Consider the following 16,886-nt stretch of genomic DNA (forward strand, 5'->3'; position numbering starts at 1 on the left):
ATACGGCTCTGGAAGTTTACATTGAAAGAAGTCTGTAACTTTCAGTTATCAGATTCTACTTAAATGTGAAGCTGCCCCTACACTGATTACACAAAGGCACAAGGTGGGTGCTAGAAAATCCTCTGAGTTGTTCATATAAATTAAACTCCATAACCAAGCCACAAGAAGAGATAATTTCATCAGCCCTCGAAAATCCAAGAATTTAGATGGTATTTAATTTCAAGGGCACATATTATCTGAATGGGCAAATTTAAAGGTAAATTAGGCCTTTTAAAGTGTTGTACTTTAAAGTGTTGTAAATGAAGTATGTAACTTCTAGGTATGAAAATATTAGACCTATAAGTTGTTAGATAATTCTTTTCTTAAAAAAGAATTTCCTATATAGATACAAATGGAATGAAGATATGGTAACAAACTTCAACTTGGAAGAAGAGAAAGAGTATATAAGAGCTACCATAATTTTCCAATGTCTGTCTCTAAAACTTCCAAGAGTCGTTATGTAGCTATTTAACGAGAGAATATTTTATTTTTTAATTCTGTTCTGTTTAATGGCAGTTTTTGGTATTTCATATTTTAGAAGCCACTAGAGGGCCCTAAAGCCCACCTTAAATGCAGAAGATGTTTATTTCACAAAGGAAATAATCATTGACTATAATCAACAAAGAAAGACAATTATATAAAAATGGCAAGAAGCAGAAGAAAAAAATTTGGTCATTTGCTTTTGAATAAAAGCTAGAAAAAGAATAAGTAACTCTTACAAGAGCATGAAATACATCCCGTGTTTTCTTAGTCATTTAAGAAAACCAAGTTTTATCCCTCTACCAGAGTAGCTTTTTCCTTTTTGAGAAGATATAGGCACGTCCAATAATAACCAACTTGTCTTCAACGTAAGTGATTTCTGAAGGAACTAATGTACAGGGATTTGTTTTCCAGTGCCGAATCAATTTTTAGAGCTTCTAAGGAGGAATGTGATAATAAAGAAAGACAATTTATGAGAAATAGTGAAACCGAGTGAGGCAGAAACTCAGTTGAGTTGTTTGATCCAGCCTAAGAAACCCAAGACAGAATATTTTGCAAGACATGGTGTCCCTAACTCCATGGCCCACTGTGCTGTCCCCACCACAGCACTGCCACCCCGGCACTGGGATTCCCGTTGACCTGACTGCCCCCTGCAAGACAGGCCCACGGCTCTCTCGGTCTGCCTCTTCCCCATCGCCCAGCACAATGCCAGGCACAGAACCGGGACTCAACACATATTCTATTAAGGAAGCTGTACATGTTAATCAAAAGGAATAAATCACATTCAATACGATAAATAAGTTGGTTTGTTCAAAACAGAAATACAAATTAAGGAAGGGGACTAAGTGCCACAATTGCGCTGATGCCAGAGTAGAGATACGTGATTAGAAACAGGTACAAAGTGGAAAGCACACATTTACCAACAGTAGAAAGTGGAAGATGGAGATGTATGAGAGGCCCACAGTGAGCCTCTGGAGAGCTGGTAGACAGCTCGGGGAAAATATCAGATTTTCACGGGGATGAAATGGGTATTTAAGCCAATCTGATTAAAATTCTACGGTGTTTCCTCAGTGGGCCCAAAGTTGTCATATACGCATTTTAAACTAGAACACGCATAGAGAAATGGCCAACTGAAATGCAAATGATAGAAAGGCTCTGGGAAAGTTGGCTCAGGAGCCTCAGGATTCTGGAAGAAATAAAATTAGCCCCATGCAAGGGAGAAGGCAGCTAGGAAAGACAGAGTCCTGAGGAATAATACCTTTTTTTTGCAAGATATCTGTGAGGTGAGACAGTCAGCCTTCCTGAATGCAGCCAGCAAGGTCAAGAGTGAGCATTTCTTAATCAGTCACATGGCTCCAGGCTCTTTAAAATACAAACGCCCAGATTTTTTCTGGTAAAATAAAGGTCCATTTACTAAGTAAACAGCCCTTTTAATAAGAAGAGGAAACTTATTTTATCCTTTTCTGGTTTTTATTCCTATCACTTCTTCCCTTAATAAGGTTATTTCTATGTCTTGCAAAACCATATGTTTTCATTATCTGGTAAAAATGTCTGGAATTTTTTATTTATTGGCGTGCTTTATTTGTCTTTGTCGTAGTGCAACTAGAAATAAGTGAAGCCATGAGACTTTTTTGATGACTCAGTGAGCCTCCTTTCCTCTCAAGGTGCCCTGGTATCTTCATAGGAGAATCACCCTTCTGGCCAGATGAGAAAACTGGAAAAATCTCTCCATAGCACTGGCTCCTGATTTGCAACTGTAATCAAGATACATCATTTGAAATAAAGTCATCCATCAAACATTTACTGAGGACCTAATATATGCTGCAGATATAGAAATAAATAAGCTTTGGTCCCTAACCCTAAGGAACCCATGATCTAGTAAAAGAGAAAGAAAAATAGTGATTAAAAATACTGTGGTAAGTATTGTGATTGAGGGTCACATGGTGTAACACTTTGGGCTGCAAGCTATATTTATTAGGAATCCATTAAATGGCGAGAAAACCCAACCAACACTCGCCTAAACAAAAAAGGAGTTCATTTGTCTCATAGGGCTAATGCTGAAGCTGCATGACGCTATCAGAGACCCAGGCTTTTCTCTTTTCTTTTAACCATTCTTAGTTTGTAGATATGTCTTCTTGCTTGTTGTCTTGTGGTTGCAAAATGGCTGCTACACCTTAAGATATCATCTTTTCATGTTCTAGGTAATGACAAGAGGAAAGAACAAAAGGTAAAATGAGTCATGCTACCTCACTCTTTCTCCTTTGTATCAGGCAAGAGAAAAATTTCCCAGAGGCCCCAGCAAGTAGACTTTCCCAATTATCTCACCAGCCAAAGCCACATCATAGGGCCCCTCCCAGCCAAAAGGTAGTTAACCAGAATGGGGTTTGGGATGGGAATTAGATTAGCCAACCACAGTGTTGGCCTCACTAATGCATTCCACATCTCTTCCTTATTCTCTCCCACCTACTCATGCAACCATTGTTCTCTAATTGGTCTAAACATAAGCAGGGAAAGTGGTAGGTTGAGCCTCTGATATGCCTATGGCTATAGCTCTTTCAAAACAGTTTACTGAAGGGGTCAGGCCGGGGTAGCTCAGGGGCAGAGTTCTCCTCTACCATTACAGAGACCCAGGTTCGACTCCTGATGCCTGCCCATGCAAGGGGAAAAAAAGGTTCATTGAAGGAAGATGTTAAGCAAGGGCCAGGGTCAAGTAGGGCAGTTACAAGAACCAGACTGAAGGGGCACGGGAAGCTACGTTCCAGCCTCTGGGTTTGCCCTCCGCATCTCAACTCAAGATCTCGAAATGCATCGGGATTCCTGTCTATTGGAATGTAAGCGTTATGTAGATAATTTGGGAAACAATAGCAACAGGACTGAATTGGAACGGAAATTGGGGATATTATAGATCACTCCGAAGCGTATGAGTTGCTAGAAACTCTCCCGTCTTTGCTTTACTCGCATTTGAAGGTCCTCGGGAGATGCCGTGGATGCTGTCTGAGAACCAGATGGGAGAGCACTCCATGGCTGCCGTGTAAGAGTGGAACTGTCGGATGAAAAAAGTCATGATCGAGACCCTCTTCCTTCATGGGGTCGTCACTCTCGATTGTCATAGAAGGAGTCCTCTTCTCCAAGAAGGAGAAGCTTCTCCAGTAGCCAGAACAGGTCCCTTTCTAGAAATAGAAGAGAAAGATCACTGTCTCCGGATGGAAATCCTAAGCCCTCCCGATCCTTCTCTAGGTCTAGTGCTGTTCTAGGCCAAATGAAAAGGAATAGAAGATCAGTTGGCAAGAGGAGTGGCGTACAGGAAATAACTTCATTTGACGGGAGTATGTACAGAAAATTCAAGTTCTGCTTGAGACTTCATAAGTTTGGTGCATTTTTAAGATGTTTTAGCTGCTCACATTTGTTTATTGTCTCGTGTATCAGTGACACGCATGAAGATGTAACTCTCTGGTTTGAAATGGGTCATATGAAGCATGTTGTAATACTAGGAATTTGTTACTTTACAACGTTCCCTCAAGCAAAATTGAATTTGCTTTGAATTTTTAGTCTCGCATAGACTAATAATAAACCTCTAAATCCTGCCCAGCCAAAGTGTGATGTTTTAATAGTATGAAAACAAAACTGGCAAAAATTAAAGTCTTTAGCTTTGTCCATAGCTGGGACATAGTATGTAATTGTGGTTGAGCAAGCAGTCTTTAAAAACTGCTATGAACACAAGCCAACTGGTAAAAAAAAATAAAAGCTGCACCATTAAATTAGGTCAGTTTTAAAAGATTCAACTCGTCTTTGCACTAGACAGAATTGCCCAGTGGCTGTAGAAGCTCATATTTCAAGAAAGTTACTTTGCTTTAGGTCATAAATTCCTTATGTCATTGCTATGTATGAATACGTAGCTGTTTAATAACATCCTTTATTTGGAAATCTGAGGCTTTTCGAGATATCTCTGTCCGGCCGGTTTAAGGATACATTGTAGAATTTTGAATTACTGTGCAAAATTTTCTTCATGCTGTGATTTGTAATATGTTTTGCGAGAATCCTTGAGATTAAAGTTTTGGTTACAAATTGTTACAAATTTGTTGTAACTTGAAAGCCTGTTTTTCCTTGCAAATCTGTGAGCTTGGTGCCAAGTTCAGTACAACATTCCCATTGGTGAAGCCAGACTTATATTTTCTCTTGTAAAGTGCTTTTAAAGTAATAAAATATTAGCATAATTGTGTAATATAGTCATTTGAATCCACCACTACCACAGTTCTTGTCCCATGGAAAGCAGTTGGTTACAAAATTCTTATTTTAAAAGAAATAAATGAGGCACTATGGATTTAATCTTTTGAAATGAAGGGAAGTTTTGGTTGTCACCGAAATGGTAGTTAGTAATCCATTTCGTAGGAGTAGAAGCCAGTTGAGGGTCCATGACAGTGACCAACAGTTTGAAGTATAGCAGCCCTGGTACATTGTAACCAAAGTAGCCCATAAAAAAGGTTTTTATCATTAGCATGAAAACTTTTTTGAAGTTTAAAAAATTGCTTCCTTTTTATGTAATTTAAGATATTGCATGGGAAATTCTAAACTAATCCATTGATCCATCATGAGGTAAAGTTCACAACATTGTTCAAATATAACAGTGCAGAATTCATGAATAATATGAAGGAATGCATAACCTTTCTCTTAGAAAATGGGAGGAGTTGTAATATTTCACATTTTTGTGCAATTAGATTAAATCATAATGTAACAGTCAAAAAAAAAAAGGATGTTAAGCAAGAAAGTTCATCATTTTGAAGATTTCCCCTGTTTACATGTTGTTAGGTGTTAAACTGGAAGCTGTTTAACCAAGTTTCCTTAAATGGGTGTACCTTTCCCCCTCTTTGGAGCTCAGGATCTATCTTGACCTGTAGAGAATTCAGTATTCCCAAAACTGTTTTTAGCTTCTCAGTGTACCCACAACCTCTTGGTCAGAGAACTGAATATCCCCTCCCCAAGGGACACTCTTCTCCATTCTTTAATCCTCAACAACAAACCCATGAGATGCTAATGTATCTATTTAATAGATGAGAAAGCCATGGCATACAAAAATGTGTCTGAAATCAATGGCTATTAAGGAATGAGAATTAAAACCCAGGCAATCTCCCTTTCAATGGGCTCTGGGCAGGAGCTGCTAATAGTAAATCACCTCTCCTCAAATGGTTGGAATTGCATTCCCAGGAGTTCTTCAGGCTACAGAGACTAGACCCCTACTGTCAGCTCTAAATCAGCTTAGAAAGGTACATGTTAACACCAGTAATTCACTTTATTATATATTTTAATATAACCATTCATTTACTCAATAAATATTTATTGAGCCTCTGCTATTTGCTTGGTACTACTTCGGGGCCGTAGGGTTCAACAGCAAGCAAATAGCATGGTCACTGCCTTCTAAGACTTTATAGTCTCAAGCAAAAATAAGTGAATAAAGGAAATTTGATGAGTAATATTCGAGGTGCTATAAAAGTGCACTTACAGGGGCACTTATCCTATGGGACTGGAGAGGAGCTTGTCAGAGAGTGCTTCTAAGAGAATGTTAAGTCCTCCAAAGAACTGAGAAGTTAACCAAACAAAAAGCTGATAGGGAAGAGTATTTCAGGTAGAAATGTGTATGTGTATGCATTGGTATGTATCTAGAGTCAAGAAAATAACTTGGCTTATTAGGGAATTGCAATGAATTACAAAATACCTAGGGCAAAAATTCAAGGAAAAAATGTAGAGATGGGCAAAAGTCAAGTCATGAAGTACTCTATAACCTTGTAAGCAAAGTTTAGGTCAAATTTTTGTTCATAGCTTCAGGTTTTTACAATTAGAATCACAGTGTCACCTGTAAAGAAATCATAATATAGCTCATGGCATTTTTGTCCCAAAATTGCTTGTTAATTTCATGGTACATTGATCATTTAAAAATGAAGTTTTTTCCTTAATTGACTTTAGAATATTTGGAAATGAATTGCTTAATATTTGAACACATTACTTATACTTTATAATGAAGGAAAACTGGCTAAGTAACTATTAATTTTCTTGACAACATGCTTTCGTCTTGGTTCTCCTTGTTTCATGATTCTTAATGAAAGAGATACGCCTTCATTCTTCTAGTCTATCCAGAGACTGCTTTCAAGAAGTGAAAGTGTTTTATGAATAAAACATCATTCTTCAAAGATGTGATGATTGTATATGTAGAAGTTATGAGAGAACCTATAAACAAATTACAAAGTTACTAGATATGAGGTCATGTTAATATACATCTACTTGCATTTATATATGCTAGTAATAAAAATACATACCATTTTATATTAACATCAAAAATATCTAAGAACAAATCTAACAAAAGATGTGCAAGACCTCTATGCAACAAACTGTAAAACATTATTGTGATAAATAAAATGAAACCTAAATAATTAATGGGCTATATAGCATTCATACATTGTAAAAACAACTGAAGAAATAACAAACAAAGCTGCAAGACAACAAAAACATTTATTTGGAATGCAATTCAAGAAGCACTGATTCAAGTAGCCACCCAAATAGTGTCCTGCCTTAGCATTACAGAAAAGGGTTTTTTAAAAAAAGAGGTTAGGTAAATTTACTGTGGTTGGTGGATATTTTGAGTACTCGATTGTCCTTGGGATTAAATAATTCACTGAATTCTTTCCCTGGTGGAGTTTTTAATGATTAAATTAGTCTTAATTTTTTTCAATGGTCATTATGGTTTTTCTATTTTGTTTTGTTTTTTATCATCACAATCCACTTTTTTCTTTTTTGTGAAAAATAACAAATATACAAAAACAATATATTTTAAAACACATCACAATAATTAGTTTAGCAGATTTCAGAGTTTTGGTATGAGTTACAATTCCGCAATTTTAGGTTTTCACTTTTAGCTGCTCTAAGGTACTGGAGACTAAAAGAACTATCAATATAATGATTCAGCACTCATACTCATTTGTTAAACCCTACCTTCTCTGTATAACTCCACCATCACCTTTGGTCTTTCTCCCACTTTTTAGGGATATTTGGGCTATGCCCATTCTAACTTTTTCATATTGGAAGGCGCTGTCAATAAAATGGGATAGGGGGATGAAGCTAGCTGATGTTCTGGAGAGGTTGGCCCCTCTGTAGAGGACTTATCTGGTCCAGGGACCCATCTGGAGGTTGTAAGTTTCTGGAAAGTTACCCTAGTGCCTGGAACCTTTGTAGAATCTCATATGATGCCCTAGGTGCTCTTTAAGATTGGCAGGAATTGTTCTGGTTGGGGGTTGGCAAGCTATGATAGGTAGCAATGTCTAACTGAAGCTTGCATAAGAGTGACCTCCAGAGTAGCCTCTCGAGTCTATTTGAACTCTCTCAGCCATTGATACCTTATTTGCCACACTTCTTTTCCCCCTTTTGGTCAGGATGGCATTGTTGATCCCACGGTGCCAGGGCCAGGTTTATCCCTGGGAGTTATCTCCCATGCCACCAGGGAGACTTTCAGCCCTGGATATCCCACGTAGTGGGGAGGGCAATGGTTTCACTTGCAGAGTTGGTCTTAGAGAGAGAGGCCACATCTGAGCAACAAAAGAGGTCCTCTGAAAGTAACTCTTAGGCGTCTCTTTAGGTAGGCTAAGTTTCTCCGCTACATAAATAAGCTTCATAAGAGTAAGCCTCAAGATCAAGGGCTTGGCCTATTGATTTGGGTATCTCTAAAGTTTGGCACAATATCAGGGCATTCCCTGATGGTAAAGTTTAATAGTTTCATATATTTTCCTCCCATCTCTTAAGGGACTTTGCCAATACTGTTTTATTATCTGCTTAATATACTCTGGGATATATCCAGGCATTCCATTTAACTATGCAGGATTAAAGGCCCTCATTCTTATTCTGGGCTCCCTGTGTTTGAATTGTTTAAATGATCTATCCAGACAGGTTGAGTTATATTATGTGCTACAGAAAATTTAGGTTCTAGACAAAATAAATCTTTATTCCTTTGGTCTCAAAGAGTAGAGGAAGTTCTAAAATATGAACAATGTCTTCCTTAACCCTGTGTTCTGAATTACCTTAATCCCGACCTAATTGGCTTCATACTTATCTCTAAATACCAGGTTATACATATATAAAACAGCCTCTCAAAATCCAAAAATAACAAGTACCACTCCAGACTAAACGTGACTGCTATAAGAGCTTGTAATCTAGGCCCCTGTTGTCTTATAACTATTTTCTAAATGAAACCATTCAATTTTTGCTCCTTTGTTTCTGGCTTATTTTGCCTCACCAAATGTCCCACAGGTTCATTCACAATGTTGCATGCCTCACAAATCTGTTCCTTTTTGTAGCAGCACAATATTTGATCATATGTATACCTACCTTATCATTTGCCAATCTACTTTTCAGTCAGTGCACCCTTCAGCCACCTCCATTTACTGGAAATCGTGTATAATGTCTCAAGTCAGCAGGCCACCAACACCCTTAATTTTAGATAATTTCATTGTTCCCAACAGAAAGATAAGCACAATAAACATACCCTCACCAAATAGAAAGCCTAAACTTCCCCTTAACTGTTGTCCTTCCCCCCATTATTTGCCCCCGCTATTTGTGTGGCACTGTTGATATTTCCCTGTTAAACACAGCCCATAGCATGCAATAGCAGATCCCCCCATACCCCAAATTTATACGCTCTTTGTACAAGATTCATACCTTTACAGTAATTCATGCAACACATGAATGTCATGGGACACATGGGTCTATGAAATTCCTTTCAATCATGTTCATTTTCAATATGGCAATATTATTTATTGACACACTAGTGAACCACCTTCAATTCTATCTATTCCATTACATTTAAGTTCAACCTCACTGGCTACCTGTTCACCCATGTCTAGCTTCCATGTGTTTCTAGGTCCCCTATATTCTATATTATAAGACTCTGATTTTACCTATAGTCATAAAAGTAGAATCATAAAGTATCTATTCTTTTGTGTCTGGCTAATTTCACTCAGCATTATGTCTTCAAGGCTCATTCATCTTGTTACATGCTTCAGGACATCATTTCATCTTACTGCTGCACAATATTCCATCGTATGTATAGACCACAATTTGTTAATTCACTCGTCTGTTGATGGAGACTTGGATTGCTTCCACCTTTTGGCGATTGTGAATAATGCTGCTATGAACATCGGCGTGCAAATGTCTGTTTGTGTCAATGCTTTCAGGTCTTCTGGTTACAAACCGAGTAGTGGTATTGCTGGGTCATAGGGCAACTTGATATATCATTTCCTAAGGAACTACCAAACTGTTTTCCATAGTGGCTGTACCATTATACATTCCCACCAGCAGTGCATAAGTGTTCCAATTTCTCCCCATCCTTTCCAACATTTGTAATTTCCTATTTGTTTAATAGCAGCCATTCTTATAGGTGTGAAGTGGCATCTCATTGTAATCTTGATGTCCGTTTCCCTTATAGCTAATGAAAATGAGCATCTCTTCATGTGCTTTTTAGCCATCTGTATTTGCTCTTCAGAAACATGCCTATTCATATTTTTAGCCCATTTTGTAATTAGATTGTTTGTTCTTTTGTTGTTGAGTTGTATGATTTCTTTATGTATGCAGGACATCAAAACTTTATCTAATATGTGATTTCCAAATACTTTCTCCCATTGAATTGGCTGCCTCTTCACTTTATTGACAAGGTCTTTTGAGGTCAAAAGCATTTGATTTTAAGGAGTTCCCATTTATCTAGTTTTCCCTTTGTTCCTTGTGCTTTGGGTGTAAAATTTAGGAAGATATCTCCTATTACTAGGTCTTGAAGATGTTTCCCTGCATTTTCTTCTAGGAGCTTTATGGTACTGGTACTTATATTCAGGTGTTTGATCCACCTTGAGTTCATTTTTCTATAGGGTGTAAGGTAAGGGTCCTCTTTCATTCTTTGGCTATTGATATCCAGTTCTCCCATGCCTGCTTATTGAAAAGACTACTTTGTCTCATTTCAGTGGATTTGGAGACCTTGTCGAAGATCAATTAACCATAGATTTGGTGGTCTATTTCTGCACTCTCAATTAGATTCCATTGGTCAATAATTCTATCTTTGTGCCAGTACCATGCTGGGTTTTTTTTGTTTGTTTGTTTGTTTTTATTATTTTTTTTATTAATTAACGGAAAAAAAGAAATTAACCCAACATTTAGAAATCATACCATTCTACATATGCAATCAGTAATTCTTAACATCATCACATAGATGCATGATCATCGTTTCTTAGTACATTTGCATCGGTTTAGAAGAACTAGCAACACAACAGAAAAAGATATAGAATGTTAATATAGAGAAAAAATAAAAATAATAATAATAGTAAAAACAAAAAAAACCTATAGCTCGGATGCAGCTTCATTCAGTGTTTTAACATGATTACTTTACAATTAGGTATTATTGTGCTGTCCATTTTTGAGTTTTTGTATCTAGTCCTGTTGCACAGTCTGTATCCCTTCAGCTCCAATTACCCATTATCTTACCCTGTTTCTAACTCCTGCTGGACTCTGTTACCAATGACATATTCCAAGTTTATTCTCGAATGTCGGTTCACATCAGTGGGACCATACAGTATTTGTCCTTTAGTTTTTAGCTAGACTCAGTCAGCATAATGTTCTCTAGGTCCATCCATGTTATTACATGCTTCATAAGTTTTTCCTGTCTTAAAGCTGCATAATATTCCATCGTATGTATATACCACAGTTTGTTTAGCCACTCGTCTGTTGATGGAGATTTTGGCTGTTTCCATCTCTTTGCAATTGTAAATAACGCTGCTATAAACATTGGTGTGCAAAGGTCCATTTGTGTCTTTGCCCTTAAGTCCTTTGAGTAGATTCCCAGCAATGGTATTGCTGGGTCGTATGGCAATTCTATATTCAGCTTTTTGAGGAACCGCCAAACTGCCTTCCACAGTGGTTGCACCATTTGACATTCCCACCAACAGTGGATAAGTGTGCCTCTTTCTTCGCAACCTCTCCAGCACTTGTCATTTTCTGTTTTGTTGATAATGGCCATTCTGGTGGGTGTGAGATGATATCTCATTGTGGTTTTGATTTGCATTTCTCTGGTGGCCAGGGACATTGAGCATCTCTTCATGTGCCTTTTGGCCATTTGTATTTCCTCTTCTGATAGGTGTCTGTTCAAGTCTTTTCCCCATTTTGTAATTGGGTTGGCTGTCTTTTTGTTGTTGTTGAGTTGAAAAATCTCTTTATAAATTCTGGATACTAGACCTTTATCTGATATATCATTTCCAAATATTGTCTCCCATTGTGTAGGCAGTCTTTCTACTTTCTTGATGAAGCTCTTTGATGCACAAAAGTGTTTAACTTTGAGGAGCTCCCATTTATTTATTTCCTTCTTCAGTGCTCTTGCTTTAGGTTTAAGGTCCATAAAACCGCCTCCAATTGTAAGTTTCATAAGATATCTCCCTACATTTTCCTCTAACTGTTTTATGGTCTTAGACCTAATGTTTAGATCTTTGATCCATTTTGAGTTAACTTTTGTGTAGGGTGTGAGATATGGGTCTTCTTTCATTCTTTTGCATATGGATATCCAGTTCTCTAGGCACCATTTATTGAAGAGACTGTTCTGTCCCAGGTGAGTTGGCTTGACTGCCTTATCAAAGATCAAATGTCCATAGATGAGAGGGTCTATATCTGAGCACTCTATTCGATTCCATTGGTCGATATATCTATCTTTATGCCAATACCATGCTGTTTTGACCACTGTGGCTTCATAATATGCCTTAAAGTCAGGCAGCGCGAGACCTCCAGCTTCGTTTTTTTTCCTCAAGATGTTTTTAGCAATTCGGGGCACCCTGCCATTCGAGATAAATTTGCTTATTGGTTTTTCTATTTCTGAAAAATAAATTGTTGGGATTTTGATTGGTATTGCATTGAATCTGTAAATCAATTTAGGTAGAAATGACACGTTAACTATATTTAGTCTTCCAATCCATGAACACTGTGTGCCCTTCCATCTATTTAGGTCTTCTGTGATTTCTTTTAACAGTATTTTGTAGTTTTCTTTATATAGGTTTTTTGTCTCTTTAGTTAAATTTATTCCTAGGTATTTTATTCTTTTAGTTGCAATTGTAAATGGGATTCGTTTCTTGATTTCCCCCTCAGCTTGTTCATTACTAGTGTATAGAAATGCTACAGATTTTTGAATGTTGATCTTGTAACCTGCTACTTTGCTGTACTCATTTATTAGCTCTAGTAGTTTTGTTGTGGATTTTTCTTGGTTTTCGGCGTATAGTATCATATCGTCTGCAAACAGTGATAGTTTTACTTCTTCCTTTCCAATTTTGATGCTTGTATTTCTTTTTCTTGTCTAATTGCTCTGGCTAGAACCTCCAACACAATGTTGAATAATAGTGGTGATAGTGGACATCCTTGTCTTGTTCCTGATCTTAGGGGGAAAGTTTTCAATTTTTCCCCATTGAGGATGATATTAGCTGTGGGCTTTTCATATATTCCCTCTATCATTTTAAGGAAGTTCCCTTGTATTCCTATCTTTTGAAGTGTTTTCAACAGGAAAGGATGTTGAATCTTGTCAAATGCCTTCTCTGCATCAATTGAGATGTTCATGTGATTTTTCTGCTTTGATTTGTTGATATGGTGTATTACATTAATTGATTTTCTTATGTTGAACCATCCTTGCATACCTGGGATGAATCCTACTTGGTCATGATGTATAATTCTTTTAATGTGTTGTTGGATACGATTTGCTAGAATTTTTTTTTTTTTTTTTTTAAGGAAAGACAGAGAGAAGGAAGGAAGGATAGAAGGAAGGAAGGAAGGAAGAAAGGGAAACATTTTTAAACATTTTCTTGTTTTATTGTATTCTGTTTCTCCGTTTTTGTTACATGGGCTGGGGCCGGGAATCGAACCGAGGTCCTCCGGCATAGCAGGCAAGCACTTTGCCCGCTGAGCCACCGCGGCCCGCCCGATTTGCTAGAATTTTATTGAGGACTTTTGCATCTATATTGATTAGAGAGATTGGTCTATAGTTTTCTTTTTTTGTAATATCTTTGCCTGGTTTTGGTATGAGGGTGATGTTGGCTTCATAGAATGAATTAGGTAGTTTTCCCTCCACTTCGATTTTTTTTGAAGAGTTTGAGGAGAGTTGGTACTAATTCTTTCTGGAATGTTTGATAGAATTCACATATGAAGCTGTCTGGTCCTGGACTTTTCTTTTTAGGAAGCTTTTGAATGACTGATTCAATTTCTTTACTTGTGATTGGTTTGTTGAGGTCATCTATTTCTTCTTGAGTCAAAGTTGGTTGTTCATGTCTTTCCAGGAACCCATCCATTTCCTCTAAATTGTTGTATTTATTAGCGTAAAGTTGTTCATAGTATCCTGTTATTACCTCCTTTATTTCTGTGAGGTCAGTAGTTATGTCTCCTCTTCCATTTCTGATCTTATTTATTTGCATCCTCTCTCTTCTTCTTTTTGTCAATCTTGCTAAGGGCCCATCAATCTTATTGATTTTCTCATAGAACCAACTTCTGGTCTTATTGATTTTCTCTATTGTTTTCATGTTTTCAATTTCATTTATTTCTGCTCTAATCTTTGTTATTTCTTTCCTTTTGCTTGCTTTGGGGTTAGTTTGCTGTTCTTTCTCCAGTTCTTCCAAGTGGACAGTTAATTCCTGCATTTTTGCCTTTTCTTCTTTTCTGATATAGGCATTTAGGGCAATAAATTTCCCTCTTAGCACTGCCTTTGCTGCGTCCCACAAGTTTTGATATGTTGTGTTCATTTTCATTCGTCTCAAGGTATTTACTAATTTCTCTTGCAATTTCTTCTTTGACCCACTTGTTGTTTAAGAGTGTGTTGTTGAGCCTCCATGTATTTGTGAATTTTCTGGCACTCTGCCTATTATTGATTTCCAGCTTCATTCCTTTATGATCCGAGAAAGTGTTGTGTATGATTTCAATCTGTTTAAATTTGTTAAGACTTGCTTTGTGACCCAGCATATGGTCTATCTTTGAGAATGATCCATGAGCACTTGAGAAAAAGGTGTATCCTGCTGTTGTGGGATGTAATGTCCTATAAATGTCTGTTAAGTCTAGCTCATTTATTGTAATATTCAGATTCTCTATTTCTTTATTGATCCTCTGTCTAGATGTTCTGTCCATTGATGAGAGTGGTGAATTGAAGTCTCCAACTATTATGGTATATGTGTCTATTTCCCTTTTCAGTGTTTGCAGTGTATTCCTCACGTATTTTGGGGCATTCTGGTTCGGTGCGTAAATATTTATGATTGTTATGTCTTCTTGTTTAATTGTTCCTTTTATTAGTATATAGTGTCCTTCTTTGTCTCTTTTAACTGCTTTACATTTGAAGTCTAATTTGTTGGATATTAGTGTAGCCACTCCTGCTCTTTTCTGGTTGTTATTTGCATGAAATATCTTTTCCCAACCTTTCACTTTCAACCTATGTTTATCTTTGGGTCTAAGATGTGTTTCCTGTAGACAGCATATAGAAGGATCCTGTTTTTTAATCCATTCTGCCAATCTATGTCTTTTGATTGAGGAATTCAGTCCATTGACATTTAGTGTTATTACTGTTTGGATAATATTTTCCTCTACCATTTTGCCTTTTGTATTATATATATCATATCTGATTTTCCTTCTTTCTACACTCTTCTCCATACCTCTCTCTTCTGTCTTTTTGTATCTGACTCTAGTGCTCCCTTTAGTATTTCTTGCAGAGCTGGTCTCTTGGTCACAAATTCTCTCAGTGACTTTTTGTCTGAGAATGTTTTAATTTCTCCCTCATTTTTGAAGGATAATTTTGCTGGATATAGGGGTCTTGGTTGGCAGTTTTTCTCTTTTAGTAATTTAAATATATCATCCCACTGTCTTCTAGCTTCCATGGTTTCTGCTGAGAAATCTACACATAGTCTTATTGGGTTTCCCTTGTATGTGATGGATTGTTTTTCTCTTGCTGCTTTCAAGATCCTCTCTTTCTGTTTGACCTCTGACATTCTAACTAGTAAGTGTCTTGGAGAAGACACTTACTTCTCCCAAAGAAGTGTCTTTGGGTCTAATCTCTTTGGGGTGCGCTGCACTTCTTGGATCTGTAATTTTAGGTCTTTCATAAGAGTTGGGAAATTTTCAGTGATAATTTCTTCCATTAGTTTTTCTCCTCCTTTTCCCTTCTCTTCTCCTTCTGGGACACCCACAACACGTATATTTGTGCGGTTCATATTGTCCTTGAGTTCCCTGATACCCTGTTCAAAATTTTCCATTCTTTTCCCGATAGTTTCTGTTTGTTTTTGGAATTCAGATGTTCCATCCTCCAGTTCACTAATTGTAGCTTCTGTCTCTTTAGATCTACCATTGTAGGTACCCATTGTTTTTTCCATTTTTTCTTCTTTGTCCTTCACTCCCATAAGTTCTGTGATTTGTTTTTTCAGATTTTCTATTTCTTCTTTTTGTTCAGCCATGTCTTCTTCATGTCCTCCCTCAATTTATTGATTTGGTTTTTGAAGAGGTTTTCCATTTCTGTTCGTATATTCAGCATTAGTTGTCTCAGCTCCTGTATCTCATTTGAACTATTGGTTTGTTCCTTTGACTGGGCCATATTTTCAATTTTCTGAGCATGATCCGTTATCTTCTGCTGGCGTCTGGGCATTTAGTCAGATTTCCCTGGACCCAACAGGTTGAAAGATTTTTCTGTGAAATCTCTGGGTTCTGTTTTTCTTATCCTGCCCAGTAGGTGGCGCACGTGGCACACGTTTGTCTGTGGGTCCCACCAGTAAAATGTGCTGTGTGTCCTTTAACTTTGGAAAACTCTTGCTGTGGGGGAGGTTCGCCAGCCGAAGCAGCTTGGAAGAGTGCCAGCCGGCCCGGGGGTCCAAACGTGGGGAGGGTCGCCAGCCGCCGCAGCCCGGGAGAGCGCCCATCCGAATTTCCTAGTCGGCCCGGGGCGCCAAGCATGGCGGGAGGGCGCCAGCCGCCGCAGCCCAGGAGATTGCACCTTTCCCAGCCGGACTGGGGAGTCACGTGTTTGAAAGGGACCCCCTCGGTCACCATTCTCCGCGGCCTGGGGATTTCCGATCCAATTCTGTCAGTTGGTCCGGGGGGCCGCGTGTGGTGGGGACGCCAGCCGCCGCGGCTTGAGGGAACCGCCTGCCCAATTCTGCCAGCTGACCCGGGAAGGAGGAGGGGATGGACTCCGGCCACTTGCCGCCCCACCCGGGGAAGCCCGCACCCCTCAGCGATCTCACCAGAGCGGGTTCTCCCAGCCAGTCAGCCGTTCCAGGATGGGGTACGCTGTCTTTTTTATCTCTGTCGTGGCTCTGGGAGCTGTTCTGTATCATTTCTACTCCCCTAGT

At 38.2% G+C, this 16,886-nt stretch overlaps 1 pseudogene; it reads left to right on the forward strand.

The window, feature by feature from the left end:
• Positions 1-3,322: 3,322 nt before the first annotated feature.
• The window catches only part of LOC143690554 (uncharacterized), a 61,655-nt pseudogene continuing 48,091 nt past the window's right edge, over positions 3,323-16,886 (forward strand).

The sequence above is a fragment of the Tamandua tetradactyla genome, chromosome 7 (genome assembly GCF_023851605.1).
Source record: "Tamandua tetradactyla isolate mTamTet1 chromosome 7, mTamTet1.pri, whole genome shotgun sequence".
NCBI classification, from domain to species: Eukaryota; Metazoa; Chordata; class Mammalia; order Pilosa; family Myrmecophagidae; genus Tamandua; species Tamandua tetradactyla.